Raw genomic sequence first — 25,109 nt, 5'->3', positions numbered from 1 at the left:
AGTGGCAGTCTGGCTCACGAAAACTGCCAAGGTACCACAGGCCCACAGGTGCTGATTCTTGGTGGAGACCTACAATAGACCATCTAAAGACCCAAAGAAGAGTTGGGTAAGGTGCTTTGGGAAAATAAGAATTCAAGAGTAGCCCTATATATTAGGCAATTGAAAAAGACATACATATGCTTAGGTAAAACACATGCTAGAAAAGAACTAAAAAGACTTTAACTTTTCTCTTGAAATGATCTCTAGGCTTAGAGCATATCTACTATTTAGTGAATGACTACCCAGACAGATCCAGTCTATAAAGACTGAGAAAGAGGGCTGTTTTTTGCACATTAAAAAAAAAAATCATAAAATGCACAAAGAAACAAAATTGAGGCTTACTGAAGAAGCACAAGTATAGGACTTATAAGAACTTTAAGAAGCTATTTTCACTATACTTACAAAGCTAAAGGAAAGAGACTGGATGAAGAACTAAAGAAAATCAGTAAAGTGACATGAATAAAATGAAGATAAGAACAAAGAGAAAGTATAAAAAGGAACCGACAGAAGTCCTGGAGCTTAAAAGTACAAAAACTGAACCAAAAATCTACTACAGGGGTTCAACAGCAGATTTGAGCAGATAGAGGGAAAATTTAACAAGCTTGAAGACAGAACATTTGAAATTACCAAGTCTGAGGAATAGGGGGAAAAAATGAAGAAAAGTAAACAGAGCTTAAGGACACCATCAAATAGGCTAATGTGCACATTATGGGAGTCCCAGAAGTTAGAAGAGAAAGAAGGGCAAAAAAGACTTTTTAACCTATTCTTCCAATCTCTGTCTTTTGATTATGGAGTTTAATCTATTCATATTCAGAGTAATTACTGAGAGGAAAGGGTTTTCATTTGCCATGTCATTATTTCTCACATGTCTAGTTGCTTTTTTTTCCCCATTTTCACCATTACTGCCTTTCTTTATATTAATTAATGAAATAATTTAGAAATATTTTGATTCTCTTATCATTTCCTCCTATGTATATTCTATTCATATTTTCTTCATGTTACCATAGGGACTACATATAACATCTAAAAGTATAATAATCTGTTTGGAATTGAAACAAATTGAACTTCCATCATATACAAGTCTATCCCGTCCCCCCTTGTTATTAACTCCACAAACTACATCCTTATCATTGCATATGCAGTAAAGTAGATTTTTACCTATATTTTAGGCATTTGTCTTTAAAATCTTGTAGAAAATAAAAAGTGGAATTACAAACCAAAATTATAATATTGATTTTAATATTTGCCCATTTTTTCTTTACCAGGTATTTTTATATCTTTATAAGGTTTCAATTTAACATCTAGTGTCCTTTAACTTCAATTTGAAGGACTATGACAAATCTAGTAGTGATGAATTCCTTTACATATTGTCTACAAAAGACTTGCTTAAATCTAAGAATCCATGCAAACAGTAAACAAAGGAAATCTGGCATGACTATACTAACATCAAACAAAACAGACTTAAATTCAAAACTTATCACAGAAGATAAAGAACATTATTATAATGATAAAAGGATCAATGCACCAATAAGATAAAACGACTATAAACTTATAAACACCAAACATCAAAACTCCCAAACATGTGAAACAAATTGAATGGATAAATTGACAGCTTGACAAGAATAGCTTGAGTCTTTAATACTCTACCTATAATAATAGATATAACAACCAAAAGGAAAATCAATGAAGAAGAGATGACTTGAACATTTTAAACCAAATGGATATACAGACCTATACAGAACACGCCATCCAACAAGGGAAGAATATGTTTTTCTCAAGTGCACATGGAATGTTCTTCAGGATAGATCACATGTTAGGTCACAAAACAAGTCTTAATAAACTTGAAGAGACTGAAATCATACAAAATATCTTTTCCAATTACAATGGAATGAAACCAGCAATCAACAGAAGGAAAATGAGCAAAATCCACAAATATGTGGAAATTAAACAACACACACACACGTAACCTCAAATGAGTCAAAGAGGAAATACAAGGAAAAATAGAAAATATCTTTAGACAAATAAAAATGAAAATAGATCATGCAAAAACTTATGGGAAAAAGTAGTGGTAAAATGGGCATTTATAAACTTGAAATTAGTAACACTGTATGTTAACTACAATGGAATTAAAATAAAATAAATAAAAGGTAAATTTTAACATAGTGCATATTGTTTCAATCACCAGTGTAGTTCAACATGGATAAAGATGTTTAAGACAACAGACTTTTTTTATGGGGTGCCTGGGTGGTTTCAGTTGGTTAAGTATCTGCCTCAGCTCAGGTCATGATACCAGGGTCCTGGGATCAAGGCCCACATGAGGCTCCCTGCTTAGTAGGAGGTCTGCTTCTCCTTCTGCCCCCTCCCTCCTTGTGCTCTCTCACTCTCTCTCTCTCTTTCTCAAATAAATAAAATATTTTTTTAAAAGAAGATAATAGACATTTTTAATATGTTGAAAAATAAATATATTAATGAATAAAAGGAAAATCATAGCTCTCAATGCTTATATTAAAAAAGAGAGAGAGATCCTCAAGTCAAATCAACAATCTAACTTTACAACTTAAGGAACTAGAAAAATAATAACAAACTAAACCCAAAACTAGCAGAAGAAAAGAAAGAAGAAATATTAGAACAGAGATAAATAGAATGGAGAATAGGAAAACAATAGAAAAATAATCAACAAATCCGAAAGCTTGTTTTTGAAAAGATCAATAAAAGAGGCAGGCCTTTATCTAGATTGACTAGGCAAAAAGGAAGAAAATGCAAGTTGCTAAGATCAGAAAAAATCACTATGAGCACACGTTCACCAACAAATTAGATAACCTATATGAAATGGAGAAATTCCTAGAAACAAATTACCAAGACTGAATCCTGAGAAATGAAAAATTTGAATAGACATGTAATTAGTAAGTAGACTGAATCAAATATCATCCAACACTGAAGAAGGTCAGGACCAGATGGCTTTGTTGATGAATTCTACAACACATTTCAAGAATAACACTAATATTTCTCTAACTCTTCCCAAAAAATTGAAAAGAAGAGAATACTTTCTAACTCATTATATTTGGCTAGCATTTCTCTGGTAGCAAAACCAGATGCAGACATTATAGGAAAAGAAAACTACAGACCAATAGCCCTTAGAAATATTGACCCAAAAAAAACCTCAGCAAAATACTAAGAAACCTGAATCACTAGGATATTAAAAGGATGATACAAAGTTGGATTTTATTTCTGATATGCAAGGATGCTTCAATATCAAGAATTAGTCAGTATAATATGCCACACTAACAGAATGAAAAAAAGAAAGTACATGACTATCTCAATTAATGCATAAAAGCATGTAAAAAAAAAAATCCAACACCTTGGGGCTCCTGGGTGGCTCAGTCAGTTAAGTGTCTAACTCTTGACTTCAGCTCAGGTCATGATCTCAGGGTTGTGAGGGCATGGAGCCTGCTTGGGATTCTCTCTCTCCCTCTCCCTCTGCCCCTCCCCTACCAACTTGCATGTATATACTCCCTCTCTCTCAAAAAAAATCCAACACCTTTAAAAAAAAAAGATAAAACACACAACAAACTAGGAATAGAAGAAACTACCTCAACATAATGGAAGCTGTTATTGAATTTTGTTATTGAAGCCTATTGAATAGGAAGTTATATGAACAACCCATAGCATAAAAAAAAATAAATGAACAGCATCCAAATTAGAAAGGAGGAAGGGAAACTATCTCTGTCCACAGATAACTTGACCTTATACAGATAAAAGCCTAAAGATTCCACAAAATAACTCTCAGAACTAATAAAGAAACTCAGTATAGTTGCAGGATACAAAATCAACATGCAAAAATTAGTTAAATTTCTATAGAGTAATAGAGTACAATTGAAAAGGAAATTAAGAAAATGATCCCATTTACAAACATCAAAAAATAATAATTGTGGATAAATTTTACCAAGGGTGTGAAAGACTTACACACTGAAAACTATAAAATAGTGATGAAAGAAATTAAAGAAGACATAAATAAAAGAAAGATATCCTGTATTCACAGGTAAGAAGACTTACTATCAAGAAAGATATCAATGCTGGCCAAGGTGATCGGCAGATTCAACACGATCTCCAACAGAATCCCAGTGACATTTTTTAAAAAGTAAGAAAAACCCATTTTAAAACTTATGTAGAATCCCAAGGGACCCTAAATAGCCCAAATTATCTTGGAAATGAAGAACAAAGTTGAAAGTCTCACACTTCTAGTTTCAAGATTTAACGACAAAGCAACAATAATCAAAACAGTGTGGCACTGGCATAAAGACAGACCGACCAAGGGAACAAAATACAATGCCCAGAAATAAATTCTCATATATGTGGTCAAATCATTTTTGACAACATTGCCAAGATCATCAATAGGGGTGAAAGGCTTTTTAACAAATGAGGCTGGAAAAACTGGATATCCATATACAAAAGAAGGAAGTTGGACCCTTAGACCTTATACAAAAATTAATTCAAAACTGGTCAAAAATCTAAATATAAGAGATAAAACTGCAAAGCTTTTAGAAAAAAAAAAAGAAAAGCTTCAATGATGTTGGATTTAATAATGAAACCTTGGATATGACATTAAAGGTACAGGCAACAAAAGAGAAAATAAATTTCGTTTCATCAAAATCAAAACTGTGATACATCAAAAGCCATTAAAGAGAAAGTGAAAGGGATCCCACAAAATGATATAAAATATTTGCAAATGAGATATCTAATAACACATTAATATCCAGAAGACATGAAGTACACCTACAGTTCAAAACGCAGCAAAATAAACAACCTAATTTAAAAATAGGCAGAGGGCTTGAATAGACATTTTTCCAAATATATACAAATGGCCAATAAACATATTAAAATATGCTCAACATTGCTAATCATTAAGGAAATGCAAATCAAAACCACAGTTGAGAGACCATTTTGCACGCATTAATATAGCTATTTAAAAAAAAAAAAACAGAAAGTAAGTGTTGGCAACGATGTGGAGAAATTGGAACACTTATACATTCATTGCTGGTACAGATATAAAATGGTGCAGCCACTGGAAAACAGTTGGGTGATTCCCCAGAAAATTAAACACATGAACCAGCAATTACATTTCTAGCTAAATACCCAAAATAATTAAGGCCAGGGACTTGAACAGAGATTTGTACACCAATGTTCAGAACATCATTGTTCCCAATAGCCAAAAGGTGGAGTCATCCCAGATGCCTACCAACAGATGAAACGACAAACAAAACATGGGCATATATACACAATGGAATCTTATTAAGCTTGAAAAGAAATGAAATCCTGATACATGCCACACCATGGGTGAACCTTGAAGATATCACGCTAGTGAAATAAGCCAGAGAGAAGAACAAATGCAGTATGGTTGCACTTACATGAGATGCCCAGCATATTCAAATGCAGAGACATGGACAGCGGAATAGTGGTTACCAGGGGTTCTGAGGAGGGGATACTGGGTGGCTTACTGTTCCACAGCACAGAACGTCAGTGTGGATCCACAGACGGGTAAGTGTGATGGTGGTACAGGGTGGATATACTAATGCCACTGGAGTGCTCATTTAAAAAGCAGGTTAAAATTGTGCATTTTATTTCTGCCATAAAAATTAAAATGATGGGGATGCCTGGGTGGCTCAGTTGGTTAAGCAGCTGCCTTCAGCTCAGGTCATGATCCCAGCGTCCTGGGATCGAGTCCCACATTAGGATCCTTGCGTGGCAGGGAGCCTGCTTCTCCCTCTGCCTCTAGCCTGCCACTCTGTCTGCCTGTGCTTGCGCTCTGTCTCTCTCTCTCTCTAACAAATAAATAAAATCTTAAAAAAAAAAATTAAAATGATGTCTTTAAGTTCTAAAACAGATTGACATAATTTAAGAGAAAATTACCTACCAAATCATGTCTTAAAATTCTTTAAGACAACAACAGAGAGTCACTGAATAACATGTATTGACAATATTACGCATCTGATCACAATTTACCAGACACGCAAGGAAAGCAGAGAAATCTAACCCATAATCAGAAGATACCAAGAAACATATAACAAAGATTATGTGAATTAGCCCACTAGGGCTCTGAAAATACTAGTATAATTCTGCTCAAGGACTGAAAAGAAAAAATATATAGAAGAACACGGATATCTAATTAAAAGAAAATACATATGCATATACATAGAGTGTGGAAATAAAGTTTTTTTTTTTAAAAGGAGCCTTTAAAAATAAAAGATATATAATATCTGAAATAAAAAAAATTCACTGGATTCCACAGCAGTTTAAATATGCAAAATAAAAGATTGATAAACTTGAACACATCACAGTAGAAACTCTTCACACTGAAGCACAGAGAGAAATCAGTTAAGGATAGAAAAGAAAAAGAAAGAAAGAAAAAAAGAAAGCAAGAGCCTCAGTGGCCCCTGGGACAATATCAACGGGTCTAATACACATTCACCAGAGTACCAGAAGATGAAGGGTAAAGAAAATTGACAAAAGAATGCCCAAAATTTTTCGAAAACTGATGGAAACTATAAAATCACATGTATAAAAATCTAATAAACCACTGGACACATACACATAAAAAAACCCTTACCAGAATATATAATCAAATTGTTGAAAATCAAAGGTAAGTAGACAATCTTAAAAGCAACCAGAATAGGCTGGCTGGGTCACTCCGTGGGTTAAGCATCTGCCTTCAGCTGAGGTCATGATCCCAGGGTCCTGGGGTCTAGCCTGGTGTCAGGCTCCCTGCTCTTTGGGGAAGCAGCTTCTGAGGCTCACTCTGCCCCTCCCCCACCTTGCGCTCTCTCTTGCCTCTCTCTGTCAAATAAAGTCTTAAGAAAGAAACATTCAGGGGCCCCTGGGTGGCTCAGTGGGTTAAAGCCTCTGCCTTCAGCTCAGGTCATGATCTCAGGGTCCTGGGATCAAGCCCCACATCAGGCTCTTTGCTCAGTGGGGAGCCTGCTTTCCCCTCTTTCTCTGCCAGCCTCTCTGCCTACTTGTGATCTCTGTCAAATAAATAAATAAAATCTTAAAAAATAAAAAAAAAAAAAAGAAAGAAACATTCACTCAGTATAGGAGAACACTTATAAAAGAAAACCACCATTATTTGCTAAACAAAAACAATATAAACCAGAAGATGCTGGAACAACATGCATGACATTCCATAAGCCAGAAAAAGAAAACAGCCTAGAATACGAGACCCAGTGAAAAATAAACTTCAAAAATGCAGGGGGAAAACCCCCAAGTAGTTTGTTTCTAAATACTCTTTTCCAGTAAAAATAGCCAGAGCTGCTTTGGGAAGTGGGTGATCTCCGTGTGAAGCAGGGAAAACGTGCTTATCCTCAAGCCTGTTGTGGTGCGAGTGCTAAGGAAGGAAGGATGGGAGGAAGCAAGGGAGTGAGGAAAGGATGGAGAGAGGGAGGAAGACAGTGGAAGACAGGAGGGAGGGAGGGGGGAGGGGAGGAGGAAGAGGGAGTGAGCGAGGGCGGAAGGAAGGAAGGGAAGAGGGAGGGAGGGGGAGGGAGGGAGGAGGAGGAAGTGGGGAGGGGAAGGAGGGACGGAGGAAAGAAAACGGATAAGGGTATTTTATTTTATGTAAAGATTTATTTATTTATTTGAGAGACAGAGGGTGAGCAGGTGGCAGGGAGCTGGGGAGGGGCAGAGAGAAAATCTTCACGAAGACTCCACCCTGAGCACAGGCCAATGCGGGCTGGATCCCAGGACCCGGAGACCACGACCTGAGCTGAAACCAAGAGCTGGAGGTTCAACCGACTGTGCTCCCCAAGGGCTGAGGATCAGGGCATTTTAAAGGCACGTAAGCCAGAGCACCCGGGTGGCTCAGTGGGTTGTGTGTGTGACTCTTGATTTCCACACGGGTCATGATCTCAGAGTCCTGGGATCCAGCCCTGCATCACTGGGCTCTGTGCTGGGTGCAGAGTCCGTTTGTCCCTCTTCCTCTGCTCCTCCTCCTGCTCATGCTCTCTCTCTCTCTCAAATAAATAAAGCTTTAAAAGGGCATATAGACTGATCTAAAGGAGCTCTCAGTGGGAACAAAATAACTACAGTATTAGATTAATAATAAAAATAAAATAAAATAGCCATGAGTCCATCTTAATTTAAATAAATGACTAAAAAAATAAATAAGAAAGAGAATGGGAAATTCTTCCTTACAAAAGAATTTGAATTAATAGATTCAGGAAGAATAGAAATGTCACCATTGAGAAACCACAGTAGTTAATGCTGCAGGAAGACCCACAAAGAAATGCTAAATTAGCAAGTGAACAAGGAAAGAGAAGCAGGATATTTGTGTAGAGCCCAGGGTCTCCTCCAAAAGATTTATCAATTCAAAGGGGAAAAGTATTAATATTAATATTACACTGGCAAAACCTGGCAGGCATGACCTTGGCCAAATGACAAAGGTTAACCTCCAAGATGACCGGCATTGCACCCTCCATGATATTATGCACGCAGAAGACCCCATCACCTCCGTGACACTATTGCCAAAAATGGGGAGCCATAATCTAATCCTCAGAAAATATCAGAGAAACCCAAACTTGAAGGATATTTTTTTAAAAATATCTAATCAGCAATGGTCAGAAGTGCCACGGTCATGAAAGATAAGGAAAGACAGAAGAAAAGTTACAGGTTGAAAAAATTTATGAGACCATCACTGCTCAGTGCAGCATCAGATCTCAGACTGGTCTTGAAAGAGAAAGGCTATTTACTGAAAAAATGAGGAAAGTCTACTAAAGTCTGTAGCTAATAGTATTATAACAATATTAATTTCTCTGTGGCTATGGAAGATGTAAACATTAGAGGGAGCTGGATGTGTAGGAGAAGGATGTGTAGAACTCCAGTGCACGATTTCCACAACTTACCGTAAATCCAAAACTATTTCAAAATAAGAATTTAAATACAAAATACGGGCCCTGAAAGCCTACCACTTGGGTTGAGTTCTAACCCCGCTCCTTATTATTTTGAAATGTTAAGTATTCGCCTAATCTTTCTGGGCTTCTATCGCTTCAACCGAGAATGAAGATCACAATAGTATTTATTTATAAGAAGAAATGAGATGATACTTGTAAAACACACATACAGTATTCAAATCTTAACTCTTTTTTTTCCCAATCTTAACTCTTAATAAATACTATTACTTTTATCCTACAGAAATTTTAAATTTTAATGTACTGTTTTCATCTACAGTTTCTGAGTTGTGTTTTGCATAGATACTCCCCACACCAATACTATAAAAAGTTTGGCTATTTTTTTTTACCCTGAGACTTTTATAGTCCATTTTTTAGTCTTAACTCTCTGGTCCATGTGGAACTTATTTATATAGAAGAAATGAATTTAAAGCTCACTTTTTTTCATTTTACAGATGGCCAGCCACTTCTTGCAACATCACTTGTGAAATAATCCATTGTTTTCTCATGGCCCAATCTTCATGCTCAGTAACACACTAGGACACACAATCTTTCTGCTACTTCTGCTTGGCCCCTATTCCTACTACAACCTGAGTTTAGCAAAAATGGCATATGTTGAACAGTGCTGTAAAGCACGCGTGAGCAGAGAATCCCATAAGTGGTGTCATAAATATCAACCGATCCATAAAAACAGAGTTTCCATAGTAAATATGAAACTATTCCTTCACAGGATACCAGCGAATTTCCAATTACCAAATCTGACAGCCTCTTTCTGTCCCTCACCGTAACTGTCAATCTTTTGACTTCCGCATGGAAAGACAGGAAGGAGTTACTGGCACTCATACTCCAGAGAAGTTGAGGAGATCTGAAATAGGCTCTCACCGGTTTCGACTACTTTCTCACTTCTCTCCTCCTTTTTTACTATCTTCTGCTCCAAACTATTTTTCTGGACTCCCAAGCAAACCCAACGCTCTTCAAAGTTTATCTTTATTCCTCTTCTCACTTGATACACTCACTTTGAGTCTTCTCGTCCATTCATACCATCATCTATTGCTTCTGGGTTCTCATGCCATATTATCTCTCTCCAAGCCAGATCTCCTGACTCAAGTCAGGTTCCCAAGGGGCAGTGCCTGAGACTAGGACTCTTGTTCAAGTGATTTATTAGTAGCCTGCTCTCATGAAAAAGGAAATATGGAAAGCGAGACAGGAGAAAATGCTAAACAAGGATAATTATTTTGCTTCAAATAAGTGATATCACCTTGACTCAAGGGAACCAGCCTCTTGTACCCCCATATGAGTCAGTTATGGCTCCTGGCTCTCCTAGAGAGGGGCTAGGGATACATCTCCCAGGAAAAAATGGCTCCAGTTCAGTAAAGGTAATTTTTTTTTTATGTTCACTTAACCAATATATAGTACATCATTAGTTTTTGGTATAGTGTTCAACAATTCATTAGTTGTGCATAACACTCAGTGCTCATCACCACATGTGACCTCAATACCCATCGCCTGGTTACCCCATCCCTTCACCTTCCTCTCTTCTGTAGCCCTCAGTTTTTTCTGGGAGTCCAGAATCTCTCATGGTTTGTCTCCCTCTCTGATTTCTTCCCTTCAGTTTTCCCTCCTTTCCCCTGTGGTCCTCCACACTATTCCTTATGTTCCACTTATGAGTGAAACCATATGATAATGCTATGGAGAAGGGGAAGTCATGGGTCCTTAGCACCGAGAACTTATGGCAATTGTGGGACTGGTACTCTGGTGAAGGGGGATCCGTGCAAAACGATGTAACTAATCAAACATTTGTACCGCTTAGATCCACTTACTTCTCATGTTTGTTCACACTAACCATGCATAGCTTCTCTGGGACTCTAGTTGGTTACAATTTCTAAAAACCTTCTAAGAGAAGAGTATCACTATCCCCCTACTACAGTTGGTCCTGACACCATAAATGATACTCATTATCTCCCTCTTTAACTGCTATGCATATTAGATTCCTTCCACTTTGGCTAGCTCTTCTGTTGGTCTAAGTGGTTTGCCTAGCTGGATGACCAGGAGCCCTTTGCCTAAGCATTCTGAGCCATGGAGATGTGGTCTCTGTCAGACCAAAGTTTTTGTTCTTTGCCATTAACAGTAACAGATACTCTAGCAGAACCCTGAAGTCCTAAGTATATCCCTGTAGGCTCCACCATGCAGCAGCAGCCTCGACTCTTCATGATAATCAGATTCAATTACCCTTGGTCAGTGGTCTTCGATACAAGGATCCCAAAGTGCCCAGGTGTAGCTGCAGCTTTAAGCTTTGCAGGACTCTTACTGTGCCCACTCAGGACTATCTGCCCCTCTGGAACCCAGGACCTCTAGGCATGCAAACTTAAAGTCAATGGGATGAGAAACACAGAATTGCTCAAATGGGTCACTGGGAATGATGGCAAATGGAACACTCCTATTTTCATTCCTTGATTACGGGATACATGAGTCAGAGGTGCATACGGCACTCGAAGAGTTAAAGTGTGCGCCGCATCCTGAATGAGAACAGTGCACTCTCACAGGGTATCACCCTAAGGGATGTCTCAGCTCTTCCTTTAAAAAGCCCTTCTAGATAGTGTGCTAAGTGAAAGGACCAGTGTTTTTCTTGGTCTCACGCCTACTGCCATGACTCTTTGATGTAAATCCGTTCCTTGATTGGGAGGCAGTGAGTGTTATGCGGCATTGCATAGCCCTAAAGGAGACATCTGTGAACCTCAGATAGTGATGTGGGCTGAGGCTGAGGAGGGAGGAAGGCAAACACATACCCAAAATATGTTTCAGTCCAAATCAGGACAAAAGATCTTCCTTGCTAAGGAAATAGTTTAGAGTTATCAAAGTTTCTTCTAAGTAGCTACATAGTCTTCTCAAGATATGATATTATATCAAGGGGTTCAGCATTTGTCTCTGTTACTGGAAGGTTAGATATTCAACAGCAGAAGTTAGATCAACTTTAATGAGAACAGATCCATGCAGGGAAGCTTTCTCTCCCATTTTATCTATTTCACTAATGAACCCAATGGACAAACGCAGGGAAAGCCAAGGAGAGGCTGGCTGACATGTACTGTCTACAACATCTCGTTCATTTGCCTGTTTGTTTGGTGTCTTCTGCAGGAGATGCCCTCTGGTGGATATTAATATACAATGTGAAGATCCTCATATTTTGTGTCCAGACACTCCTACAGGTGACTCCAGAGTTTCTCCCCCAGACCTTGTCTTCAATATCCTTACCTTGCTCCTTCCAGGACTCTGATCAATCAACCAAACCATTCACCACAGTCAATTAGGTTATGTATCCAGGATAGCCAGGGAAGCACGGACCACTTCTCTCTGCACAAAGTGACTAATCAAGGATAGTGTCCAAAGCTCCATCCTCTGGGAGCCTGATTCCCCAACCACTGCCTCTGTGGTTATCTATGAGCAAGACCACAATGCAGTGGCCTCCTGTTTTCAGCTGAGGTCGCTGGACCTGAACGTATTCTGCTATCCTTTCCTCAGTCTGGCCCATTCTATCTCTTAATAATCCTTGAAACTATTCTTCTTATCCACTGCTATTTCTTGAGATCAGGCCCTCTTATTTCTCACTGAGGCTACTGAATAAGCTCCTAACATCACCTCCATCTTGACTTTCTCTCCCTTCTAATTTTAACTCCAGAGAGTTTCTTCCAAAAACAGAAATCTGATCATGTTACTTCATCAATTAAAATTATTTAGCAGTTTCCCATGACATATAGAATAAAACATAAACTTGCAGGACAACACACAACATTCTTGATGGTCTATATAACATTCCCTTTTCCTATTTCAACTTTCACCACCATCCCCTATCCACATGATGTCACAGTCACAGCTGGACGATTTGCTCTTCCCCATCAGGTCATGTACTTTAAAACATTTATGCCATCTCATGCGTCAAAAATGGACTTTCTTCACTGATTCCTGAAATTTCAAGACATAATTCAGAAGTTGCATGCCCTGCTGAAGCCTCCACTCTTTACCTATACGTACCTTTAGTGCAGAGTCTCTCTTTACCTGAGCATACTTCCTGTATAATATGGTATATAGACATATTTTATGTAACTATTCCCCTCACTAGTCTATGAGCTCCTAGAGGCTAAGAACCATGTCTTAGATATAACTCAAACCCCTGCACCTCGCAGAGTCTAGCCTGTAGTGAAATTAATCAATTGTATGATTATAATGTCCTCTGTAGTAGTGAAGCCTAGAATCCTCAGGCAATAGAACTACTAAATCTCAAAATAAAGTTAAAATGATTCAGAAGGGATGCCTGAGTGGCTCAGTTGGTTAAGCAGCTGCCTTTGGCTCAGGTCATGATCCCAGCGTCCTGGGATCGAGTCCCACATCGGGCTCCTTGCTCAGCAGGGAGCCTGCTTCTCCCTCTGCCTCTGCCTGCCATTCTGTCTGCCTGTGCTCGCTCTCTCCCCATCTCTCTCTCTGATAAATAAATAAAATCTTTAAAAATAAAATAAAAATAAAATAAAAAAAAATAAAATGATTCAGAAGCCTTTTATCAAGAATTTAGACTCAGTGCTTTTAAAGGTCAGGGATGTCACAAATGGTGTGAACTCGCTATAAGTAATGATCAGGGAGTGATGAGGCGAGGGACAAATTTATGGGGATATCTGCCTTGCCGAACAGTAATCTCAAAACTAGTTAGGCAGAAGAGCACCACACTATTCAGTGAAATCACACGAGTCCTCGTGTGTCTTGAGGTCCTCCAATGTGAGAGCCCTGGTCTACAACCTGTAAGGACTATTTTATCATGTGCAATTATATGCAGATGTATGAGCTCATGTACTCTGAAAAGATTACAGTTGGATCCCAGTTTGTATGACCTGAAGTCAGATGGCCCACATGCCATTTAGCTCACATATGAGAAACAGAGAACCAAAGAAGAGCACACCCACTTTTTCTCAAGTGGTGGTGAGTTTTAAGCCGGAAGGAAACTGGAGTTTCATGGAATTTGGCACATTTACAAGACTTTCTACAAAGCAACATGAAACATATATGACCCTCGAAGTCAAAGTACATGCATTTTCCGCTAGAAAACTGATTCTTACAAGATTTCTTTCTAGAACCACGTAACTTTTCTGTGTCTCAATTCTCTTATCTGTGAGATGGGAATATCCATTATATCTATCCACATCAATTTCAGAATGTTGAGAAAACACATGAAAGCTACAACACAGACACACATATAACTGGTAGGTGCCAGATCAATTTTATTTAAGTCTGCAAATGAACCTTATTTACTTACATCCAAAATCTGGAAAAGAGTCCACAGCATGTGTTTTTCCTGCCAAAGAGGTACAGTAAATGGGATAGCATTTGCAAGATTTTTTGAGATCTTTAGAGAATGTTTGAGAGTGAATACTAAGTACGATCCTAGAGAAAGCATTACAGAATTCATCTCTAGGGGAGAATGTTGACATTCAAAGCCTTTTCTGCTTCTGGATATTCTCCAGGATATCTTGGTTTTCCTGGCCATTATGAAAGGAATTGGGACATTCCATCTCATTTCTGACATCCACAACTGATGGATGGGCTTGGGTAGATAACTGGCATCTCACTGGCAGAAACTCTAGTTTCCCTCCCAGCCTTCTCCTCTGGAGCCAGCACAACCCTTTCTGAATCCAACACTGAATCACTTCCAAAGTAATTTGCTTAGCAAATGTAGGCTGTTTTCATACACCGTGCTCAGCAAAGTTCACCTTTCTAACCTTCAAATATTAAAACTCACCCCCACAGAAAATGATTTCGGGGACCTAATCAGAATGCCTGCTCACTCTTCTGAGATAGGCTCATTCTCTGGCGATTTTTTCTTTCCCCTCAGTAGACATTAATCCCAAAAATAATTGGCTTCCGAAGATACTTCCATTTCTTATTTCTCTTTTAAAAAAGAAAACTAAGGGGATTTCAAAAGTGATTTCAAGAGAACAGTCCTAACATTTTCAAGTACGGAGTAAATTCTTTTGATAATAGCATTTAAATATTTATTGTGATAGAATATTTTTTAAATGTAACTTCAACAATGTGAAAGGAGAAAATAGATTTTTATGTTTATTAAAAAGTTAGTTTTTGTCTTTATTTCTATGAGTTTAAAACAAGACAATGAGGTTTAAGCTGCAAAATAGGAGTCTATAAAGGTCTGAGGAAGAATTTTCTGGGGGTAACAAAGAAGATTGAAAGAGTCCTTCTGCCTTCTCTAGAAGGTTTTCAAAACCAAGCAACATTCCTTCAAATATTTATTAAACATGGAGTATATGCTGGTCACTCTGAGCAGTGAAATGGTTAATACAAGTGACATGTAAGATGAAGATCTTGCTTTCAAGAAATATGCACCAAGTTGGGAGCAGAAAACCTAGAATGCACTGAATTAAAAAGAAATTAAGCAATTGAGAGTAAATTTTGTATTGACTGAAAGTATTAATGGGAGATGAGTGAGGGGAGAGCCTCAGGAGTAGGTGAGCTGAGCAAAGATTTCCTGAACTGGCCCTTGCAGGCAAAGACTCCGATGGGCGGAAGAGAGGAGGTGGGGTTGCAAACAGGACAGACACGTGTAGCTGTCGGGACAAGCTGCGGAGGAGGTCGGTCCGCTGCAGAGGGAGTATGTGGGCGAGAGACAGTCATGGGTCCTGACAGAGAGGTGTCAGATTAGGAAGAGCTATAAAAACTGGACTGAAGAAGCTAAACAAAGAAAAATGCAGGGTCCATTTTTGGCTATTGATCAGAGAAATGAATAATGAAAGAGTTGCTTTAAAATCATTGCCAGAATCTCAGGAAAAGGTGTCTGGGTTTGTATGACTACAGAAGGGACGAGAGAGAGATTGGAGCCAGAGAAGAGTAGCAAGAAGTTTGTTGGTACATTCAAGTGTGAACAGCTAAGCACCAAAGAGAAGAAAGGGAAAATCTGGAGGATTTTTTGTGAAAAATAATGAGACTTGCACAGAGCATTTAGAAGAAAGAACCAAAAGTAAGGAGCCAAGGGTTTTTGAACTCTCAATGATTTCTGTGAGTTTCGAGCCTGGGAAGAGAAGAAGGTGATGGGAGAAGAGGAAGATGTCAAGCATGACTTTCAGCATTCTGGCTTGAGGCACTAGTTGAGTTTATTATTAGAAGAGGACCAGGATTAAATTACATTTTGAAGTAGTGAATTTGAGGTGTCTTTGAAACACCCAAGTGGAAATGTTGATTAGGTGGCTGGAAATGTAGCCTGATCTGCAGATGAGAAGTCACGGCCAGACAATGATTCTCAACCAGGGATTACTGTCCCCTGAAGACAGCTCATAATGTTTGGAGAAACTCTGGTTGTCACAACTGGAGGTGTACAGGTTGCTACTTCCATCTAGTCAGTAAAGGTGAGGGAGGCTGCTAAGCTTCCCACGATGCACAGAACAGCCTTTCATAACAAGGAATGACCCAGACTCAAATGTCAGTAATGCCGAAGTTGAGAAGCCCGGGGACAAAAGCTCTCCGTTTTTGAGACATCAGCACGTTGATGGAAGTTAAAGTTGTGAGTATACTGAGACTACAGAGTCAGAAAAACTTAGGTTGGAGTCTTGAGAAGTTTTGAATGGCCAGATGGAAGAGGATGAGCCCGAAAAGAAGACCTAAAATAAGGGTAGATCAGGGAAATAAAAGGAAAACCAGTAGGTGGAGGTCACAAGAACCATGTTAAAAAGTGTTTCTGAAGGAGGGATACTCAGTAGGAAAAAGACTAAAATATATCCATTGGATTTAGAAATATGGAGGTAGTTAGTGACCTTAGAAAAAGCAGTTTCTCTGGCACACAAGCAATGGAAGCTAAATGTAAATGAATGGAGAAGAAATAAAATGAAAAACGGAGGAGACAAGGGGAAAGTGGTTTAAGGAACATTTACTTGTTGATATAGCTGCTTGGAACAGTCATGCTTAAGTTAAAACAAAAGATCTAGCTGGAAGTAAAGTCTGAATATATAAAAGAAATCTGACTTTTTCAAAAATAGCTAACAAATCAGAAATGAGTTTCTACTGGATATTTACCCAAAGAAAATAAAAGCACTAATTCAAAAAGATACATGTACCCCTGTGTTTGTTGCAACATTATTTACAATAGCCAAATTATGGAAGCAGCCCAAGTTTCCATCAATAGATGAATAGAAAGAACATTTGGTGTGTATGTACGTATATATATCTCCACACATACATACCATGGAATATTACTCATCCATAAAAAAGAATGAAATCTTTTGCAGCAAGACAAATACTATTATTTTCACTCATGTGTGGAATTTTAGAAACAGAACAAATGAACAAAGAAAAAGAGAGACAAAGTAAAAAATGGACTCTTAACCACAGAGAACACACTGATGGCTCCTAGAGAGAAGGTAAGTGAGGTTGGGGAATGGGTGAAACAGATGAAGGGGACTAAGAGCACACTCACCCATGCTCACCATGATGAGCACTGCGTCATGTGTGGAATGTAGAATCACTGCATTGACATCTGAAACTTATAATACTGTATGTTAACTATACTGGAATTTAAAAACAATAAATTTTTAAAGGACAAACAGAGAAAGCAGAAACAGGATGTAATCTGCTGATAGTTGCCAGGAAGAGAGGGCTTGGGGATAGGCAACATGGGTGAAGATGACTGGGAGATACAGGCCTCCAGTGATGGAATGGAGAAGTCACAAGAAAGGGACAGCATAGGGATAGAGTCAATGGTGTTGCAGTAGTGTTGGATGATGACAGATGGTAGCTACACTTATGGTGAGCACAGTAGAGTTGTAGAATCACTATACTGTGTACCTGAATAACAAATGTAATGATACTTAAGTAAAACAGATAAGACACAAGTGAGTCATGAGATCAATGTAGTGAATAGCATTTTTTAAAACATGAAATAAAATAGAATATGGTAGAAAGTAACAGAGGCCATCACATAAAGTATTATCTCATGAAACTACTGCTCCAGGCATGGTCTGCAGGTATGTGTATTTAGTTTGCAGCATGCGTAACTGAGCGAACATTCAGAATAAAGATTTAAAAATTATCCTTCAAATGTAGATCTAGGTAATGTGGAGAATAAGGGTGTCATAATGGAAACAAAATAATGAAGAAATTACATAATGAGGCAAAAGGTAAAAAATGAATGAGTTTCAAACAAAGCAGAACTTTCAGGTAAGGATATACTCTATGCAGTTTCTTGGTCCCCTATAAGGCTGCGCTAGATGATCCTCCTATATGGTCCTGTTCCTTCACAATAACTGTATTTACAAGGGCCCAATTTTATGTTCATCTCCCTTCTCACACTGTGAGCCCTATGAGGCAAGGCGGCAAGGGACTACTGGTCACCCTCATTTCTAGCATGCCATCTGGCACATAGTAGGTGCTCATTAAATACTGATTTTGTGTTGTATGTTAACTATACTGGAATTCAAATTTAAAAATTAATACTGATTTTGTGAATAACTTAAAAATGTAATATAGAAATCACAGTTTAAAAGATTATGACCATAAGCTATTTATAACATGGCTTCAGACCCTTTCAGAGATAAATCATATGTGACTCAGCCACAAGCCACAAACTTGATTCCAGAAAGCAATTACCAGCAGAAACCTGGGGATGCATCCTGCATCAGTCAGCTTCATCAGCTGCAACAGAACCAACTCTGGCTGACATACACAGACAACAATTTTGCTGAAAGGCTACTGGGTAGTTCATAGCTTCTAAGACAGGCTTAGGAAACAATCAGGGAAAAGGGAAGCTAATATATTAATCTGGACCACAACCCAAATTCCCATATCACAAAACCAGACCACTGAGAACACGATTGCTCTGAACCCCGAACACCCCACTACAACCGGCACCACGCTGGGCACTAGTTGGTGGGTCAGGCCCCTCCGCTAGGACTACTGCCCCAACAATTCATTTTGTTACTCCTCATGCTCCTCCCTCGGGGCTCCTCAGCACTTCTAGTTCACGCCTCAAGATTCGAGGCAGCTGTATCTGCTCGGTGGAGCACAAGATATGTGCTTGTGCCCAAACTGCAAGACAGGCTGAACATCTTACATCTTAAGCTTGCATGGAGGGAGACAGGCCCATAAGACTTTTCCAAAGAGAAGATGTTGAACTGCCAGAATAAGTGACAAATATACATTATATAATGAATGACATATAAACCAATAGATTCCACAGTTGTTGCCAGTCACCAGCCCCCAGTGTCAACCAGGGCTGAGTGCAAGGGAAAGTCTTCAGAAGCAAATGTGGGAAGCACTCTACACTGCGCGGTCAGGGTGCTCTATCTGATTGAATTTACTCTTGAGTGATGTACAGATGTTAGATCACCCTGAAATGACAGGTAGATGTCACCCTTTAATAGAAATCACTAACTCTGAGATTTATATCTTCTTGCCTCAAAAATGGAGCAGCTACCATTCCAGATTCTTTTTTTTAATAATTTTTCCCTATTTTATTTCCAGTGTTCCAAAATTCATTGTTTATGCACCACACCCAGTGCTCCATGCAATCCATGCCCTCCTTAATACCCACCACCAGGCTCACCCAACCCCCCACCCCCTCCCCTCCAAAGCCCTCAGTTTATTTCTCAGAGTCCACAGTCTCTCATGGTTTGTCTCCCCCTCCAATTTCAGGTTCTCGATAAATGATTCCAGCTCCACAGTTCAAAAAGAGTTAGTCACTTCAGTAATTGCCCTGGAATCAGTGTTGAGCATTTCCAGCCATACGTACCCGCTTTGTAGTGACCTTCATGAAGATGGTCTACCTCTCTCTAGAATCCATTTAAGATTTTCCTGGCCCCTGTGAGCCCTATCTCACATGTGTTGCCAGTTTTCTGGCAACACATCTGTAACCAGGTTCTGGACCGCACACTCTACTGGGCATGCCTGTTTACTTCATTTAGAATAAGGGTGAATTTCCACCACATAGACATATATCCATTTACTTTTCTTAATCCACCCTCAGAAAATCTCCATGAATGGGAAAGTACTTTGCAATCTCGCCACCCATACAGAATGAGCCAATTATAGCTCGCTCTTATTTTGATCCTTATAACTTTAGCATTCCTCAGTAATCATCCCGAAAAATGAAGGATACGATAAAATTTTTGAGACAACATAAACGGCTTCATCAAATGAATAGTCAATATCAGGGTTATTCAGGAAAGAAATAAAATTGCTGTTTTGCATTAATAAATCCCATGTACAGAAAAAAGAAAGAACAAGTAAATATAATAATAATTATTCTGTTTATAAAATAATTTCTGCTCTGGGGCGCCTGGGTGGCTCAGTGGGTTAATGCCTCTGTCTTTGGCTTAGGTCATGATCCCACAGTCCTGGGATTGAACCTTGCATCGGGCTCTCTGCTTAGCAGGGAGGCTGCTTCCTCCTCTCTCTGCCTGCCTCTCTGCCTACTTGTGATCTCTGTCAAATAAATAAATAAAATCTTTAAAAAATGTTTTCACTCTAATACAAAAATTATAGACTCCTTCCATACACTGAACTTAAACTTCAATGCATTTAGGAGATTTTTAGATACATAAAAACTTTTACATATATTAGAAACATATCTGATAAAGTGACCCATGCATCTATTAAGGCAGGTTTATGTGATATGTACATATGCATTTTCATGAGTTTACTTATTTAATTTTTTAAAAAGATTTTATTTATTTGTTTGAGAAAGAGAGAACACAAGAAGAGGAGCAGCAGGCAGAGGGAGAAGCTGGCTTCCTTGCTGAGCAAGGAGCCTGATACAGAACTCAATCCCAGAACCCTGGGATCATGACCCAAGCTGAAGGCAGACACTTAATCGACTGAGCAACCCAGGCATCCCCATTTTCGGGACTTGAAACCTCAAAAACTAGATCTTCTAGAAGTTAAAAACCACATCTATTTACTCCCTTAAAAAAAAGGTTTTTGGGAGGGCGTCAACCAACATAGTGACATGGGCTCCTGAACTCCCCTCTTCCCATAGACACATCAAATATACAGCTATATACAAAGCAATTACTTCTGAAAGAAATCCAAAAATTAGCTGAACAACTCCTACACGTCATGTGAATGAGGAAATGCCCACACTTAAACAGACAGGAAAGACTGAAGCACAACATATACCCCACGCCAGGATAGCATCACACAATTAGGAAGGAACTCCAAATGCCCAGCTTCTCCCTGAGGAGTAAAGGGTTTGAATCCCATTTAGCACTGTGACTTTTAAGACTCCCACCCAAGGAATGGCTCCCAAAACACCGAACTCTGAAAACCAGTGAGGTCTGCATTCATGAGACCACCAAACTACAGCAAACAAAAATGCAGCTGTTAACAGGCATGTGAGAACTTGCCACAGCTGTTCTGATACCCAGGGACCCAGTGCAGGGAAAACAGGGGGGGGAGGGCGGGAATGCCTATTTTCCAGTCTTTCTCTGAAAGGCATTTATCTGCATACTTTGAAAATTGTTGCTTGATGGTCAGGCCTCTAATTATTTAGCACACATCTAGGGGTAAGTTATGATTCCTCCAGATAGCAGGGAAACCAGCATATCTGCCATTTCTCTCTTGCCTACTCTAAGTCAAGAATATCTCCCTGGTAGGAATTTATACATATGTCTACACTTCAGCTTTTACACTACTGCCCAAGGAATGGATCCTTAGGTCTTGGCACACCCGCAACTACTGCAAGTCACAGAGAAAAAAGAAGGCTGCTGGGACAATCACAAAGTTTGAAAGAGAACCAGGAGTTCAAACCAGGCTGACTGATGAGGTTCAACTCCTACAAAAGGCCACTCTGTCAAGACTGGGAAAGATGGTTGTTTTAGCTACTGCACAAAACCAACACAGAGTAAAGGAAAATGAAGAAATAGAGAAAAATAATCCAAGCGAAAGAATAAGATAAAACTCCAGAAACAGATCTCAGTGAAATAGAGGTAAGTGGTTTACCTGATTAAAAAAAAAAAATCAAAATAGTCATAAAGATCCTCATCAGGGTCAGGAGAATAATGTATGAATAAAGCAAGAATTTTAATAAAGGGGTAGAAAATATTAAAAGCTATCATGTAGAAATTACAGAGCTAAAGAATACAATAAATGAGGGGTACCTGAATGGCTCAGCCACTTAGGCATCTGACTCTTGGTTTCAGCTAAGGTCATGATCTCATGGTTGTGGGACCAAGCCCCACATTGGGTTCTGTGCTCAGTGTGGAGTCTGGTTCAGATTCTTTCTTCCTCACCCTCTACCCCTCCACACTCACTCACTCTCTCTCTCTCTCAAATAAAATCTTTTTTTTAAATCAATAAATGAACTAAAAAAAAGAAAATCAATATGGGGTTAAGCAGCAGACTAGATCATCTAGAAGAAAGGATCAGTAAATAAAGACAGGGCATTAGAAGTCATCAAAGAGAAACAAAGAAAAAAGAATGAAAAAGAATGAAGATAGCTTAATAGAATTAAGGAACACCATAAAAATGATCAATATAGTTAATAATATATAATTAAATTTTTAAAATGATCAATATATGCATTTCAGGGGTCCCAGAAGGAGGAGAGAGAGAAAGGGTCAGAGAGCTTATTCAAAAAAATAATGGCTGAAAACCTCTCTAACCTGGAGAAAAGAAACAGACATGCAGATCAGGATGCCCAGAGAGCTCCAAATAAGATAACCCTAAAGAGACCTACAACAAGATCATTATAAATAATCAAAAGTTAAATATAAGGAGAGAATGTACAGTAGCATTAAAAAAGAAAAAAACTAGTTGGGAATAAATTTAACAAGGAGGAGACGAAATATCTGTACACTGAAAATCAGAGGACATTAATGAAAGGAAATGAAGACACAAATAAATGGAAATATATTCTATGCTCATTAAGTGGAAAGAATATTGTTAAAATGTTCATACTACCCAAAGTAATCTAAAGATGCAGTGCAATCCATATCAAAATTTCAGTGACATTTTTCACATAAATAGAAAAACAATCTAAAATTCCTATAGAACCACCAAGATTTCCAAGTAACAAAAGCAATCTTGAGAAATAAGAATGAAGCTGGAGGCATCATATTTTCTGATTTCAAACTATATTACAATGCTACAATAATCAAAACAGTACAAAAAATAGACACAAAAAATCAACTGAATATACACCCATTCATAATGGTCAATTAATTTTCTACCAAGTAGCTAAGAACATATCATGGGGGAAATAAAGTCTCTTTAATAAACACTGTTGGGAAACTGGACAGCTACCTGAAAAAGAATGAACATGGACACTATCTTAAATCATATACAAAAATCACCTTACATGAATGAAAGACTTAAATGTTAGAAATGTAAAGCTCCTAGAAGAAAACACAGCATGCAAGCTCCTGACGTTGGTCTTAACAATGATTTTTCTGGATTTGACACCAAAAGAAAAAGCCACAGAAGCAAAAATAAATGAATGGTATGACATCAAATGAAAAGGCTTCTGTTCATCAAAGGAAACCAACGACAAAATGAGAAGGCACATCATTGAATGGGAGTAAATATTTGCAACTAGCCATAAGGGGTTGATATCCAAACTACATAAAAAACTCAACGCAAATCAATAGCAATAAAATAAGTAACACAATTTAAAAATGGGAAGGTACCCAAATAGACATTTTTACCCAAAAAGACACACAAATGGTCACCAGTTACATGAAATGGTACTCAACATCACTAATCATGAGGGAAATGTAAATCAAAACCACAATGAGATATCATCTCATACCTGTAGGGATGGCTAGTATCAAAAATACAAGAGATCAAATTCTGACAAGAATGTGAAGAAAATGGAACCCTTCGTACATGATATGTGGTCATGTAAACTGGTATAGTCCCTACAGGAAATAATAGGGACATTCCTCAAAAAATTAAAACTAGAACTACCACATGATTCGGACATTCCACTTCTAGGTATACAACCAAAGGAAATGTAACTATTATCTTAAAAATGGTCATTACTCCAATATTGCAGTATTATCTACCATAGCCAAGATAATGGAAACACTTTAAATGTTCATCAATGGATAAACAGATCAAGAAAATGTCACACACAAAATATTATGCCATGCAGCCTTTAAAAAGAAGGAATTTCTGCCATTTGCAACAATATAGATGAATCTGAAGGGCACCTCTAAGTCAAAGAAGCCAAACAAAGACTGGTATTACATAGTATCACCTCTACTTGGAAACTTAAAAAAAAAAAAAAAAGTCAAACTCATAGAAAGAAAGAGTAGAAAAGTGTTTCCACTTGAATTCACAGAAACAGGGAGTTGAAAACTGAGCTGAGAGTTAAAGGAAATAGAGAGGATTGAAACTTTCAGTTGTAATGTGAACAAGGTTTGAGGATCTAATGTATAACACGGTGGCTATTGTTGATAGCACTGTATTGACTAATTAAAATTTGCTAAGAGAGAATTTAAATGATCTCACACGAAAAAATACAAATACATGAGATGATGAATGGCACCTCCAAAACCCATAATACATCATATGCTAATTAACTGAATTTAAATTAAAAAAATAAACTATGAAAAAAACATATGAGATGATGGATGTGTTAATTAACTAGATGGAGAGCAACCTTTTACAGTGTGTACATACATCAAGTCATCACATTGTACACTGTGGATATTTTGCAGTTTTGTCAATTATACCTCAATAAAGGCAAAAAAGCCATTTTCTCATAAAAATACCTGAATAATATCTAATATTTTTAATATACCTGAACAGTACTGCATAACAGACTGCATTCTCTTTACTTTTTTCACATCACATCTCATTTTTAAGGTTTTTCCATCTTGCTTTGTGTGCTCCCAGCTGCCACAGCGTTGTCCAACAGCATCCACCACAAAGCTGTTTCAAGACCTCACCACCACAAGTCAGCCAAATCCTCACGTGGACCTACATGAGGCTATTTCTGGAGTACATCCCCAGGAGTGGGACTGCTGAGTCATGGCGCAGAGGCCTAAGTGACTTCCCTGAGCACCAGCTGATGGCTTCACACAGTGCTTGTTTCAGTTCGTAGATCTGCCAGTCAAATAAGGTCCTGCTTCCCCACATCTTTGCTAACACCCA

Source organism: Mustela putorius, unplaced genomic scaffold, assembly GCF_011764305.1.
Source record: "Mustela putorius furo isolate JIRA1106 unplaced genomic scaffold, ASM1176430v1.1 tig00000198_pilon_pilon_pilon, whole genome shotgun sequence".
NCBI lineage: Eukaryota > Metazoa > Chordata > Mammalia > Carnivora > Mustelidae > Mustela > Mustela putorius.
The sequence above is the reverse complement of the archived record's forward strand: the minus strand, read 5'-3'. Positions refer to the sequence as shown.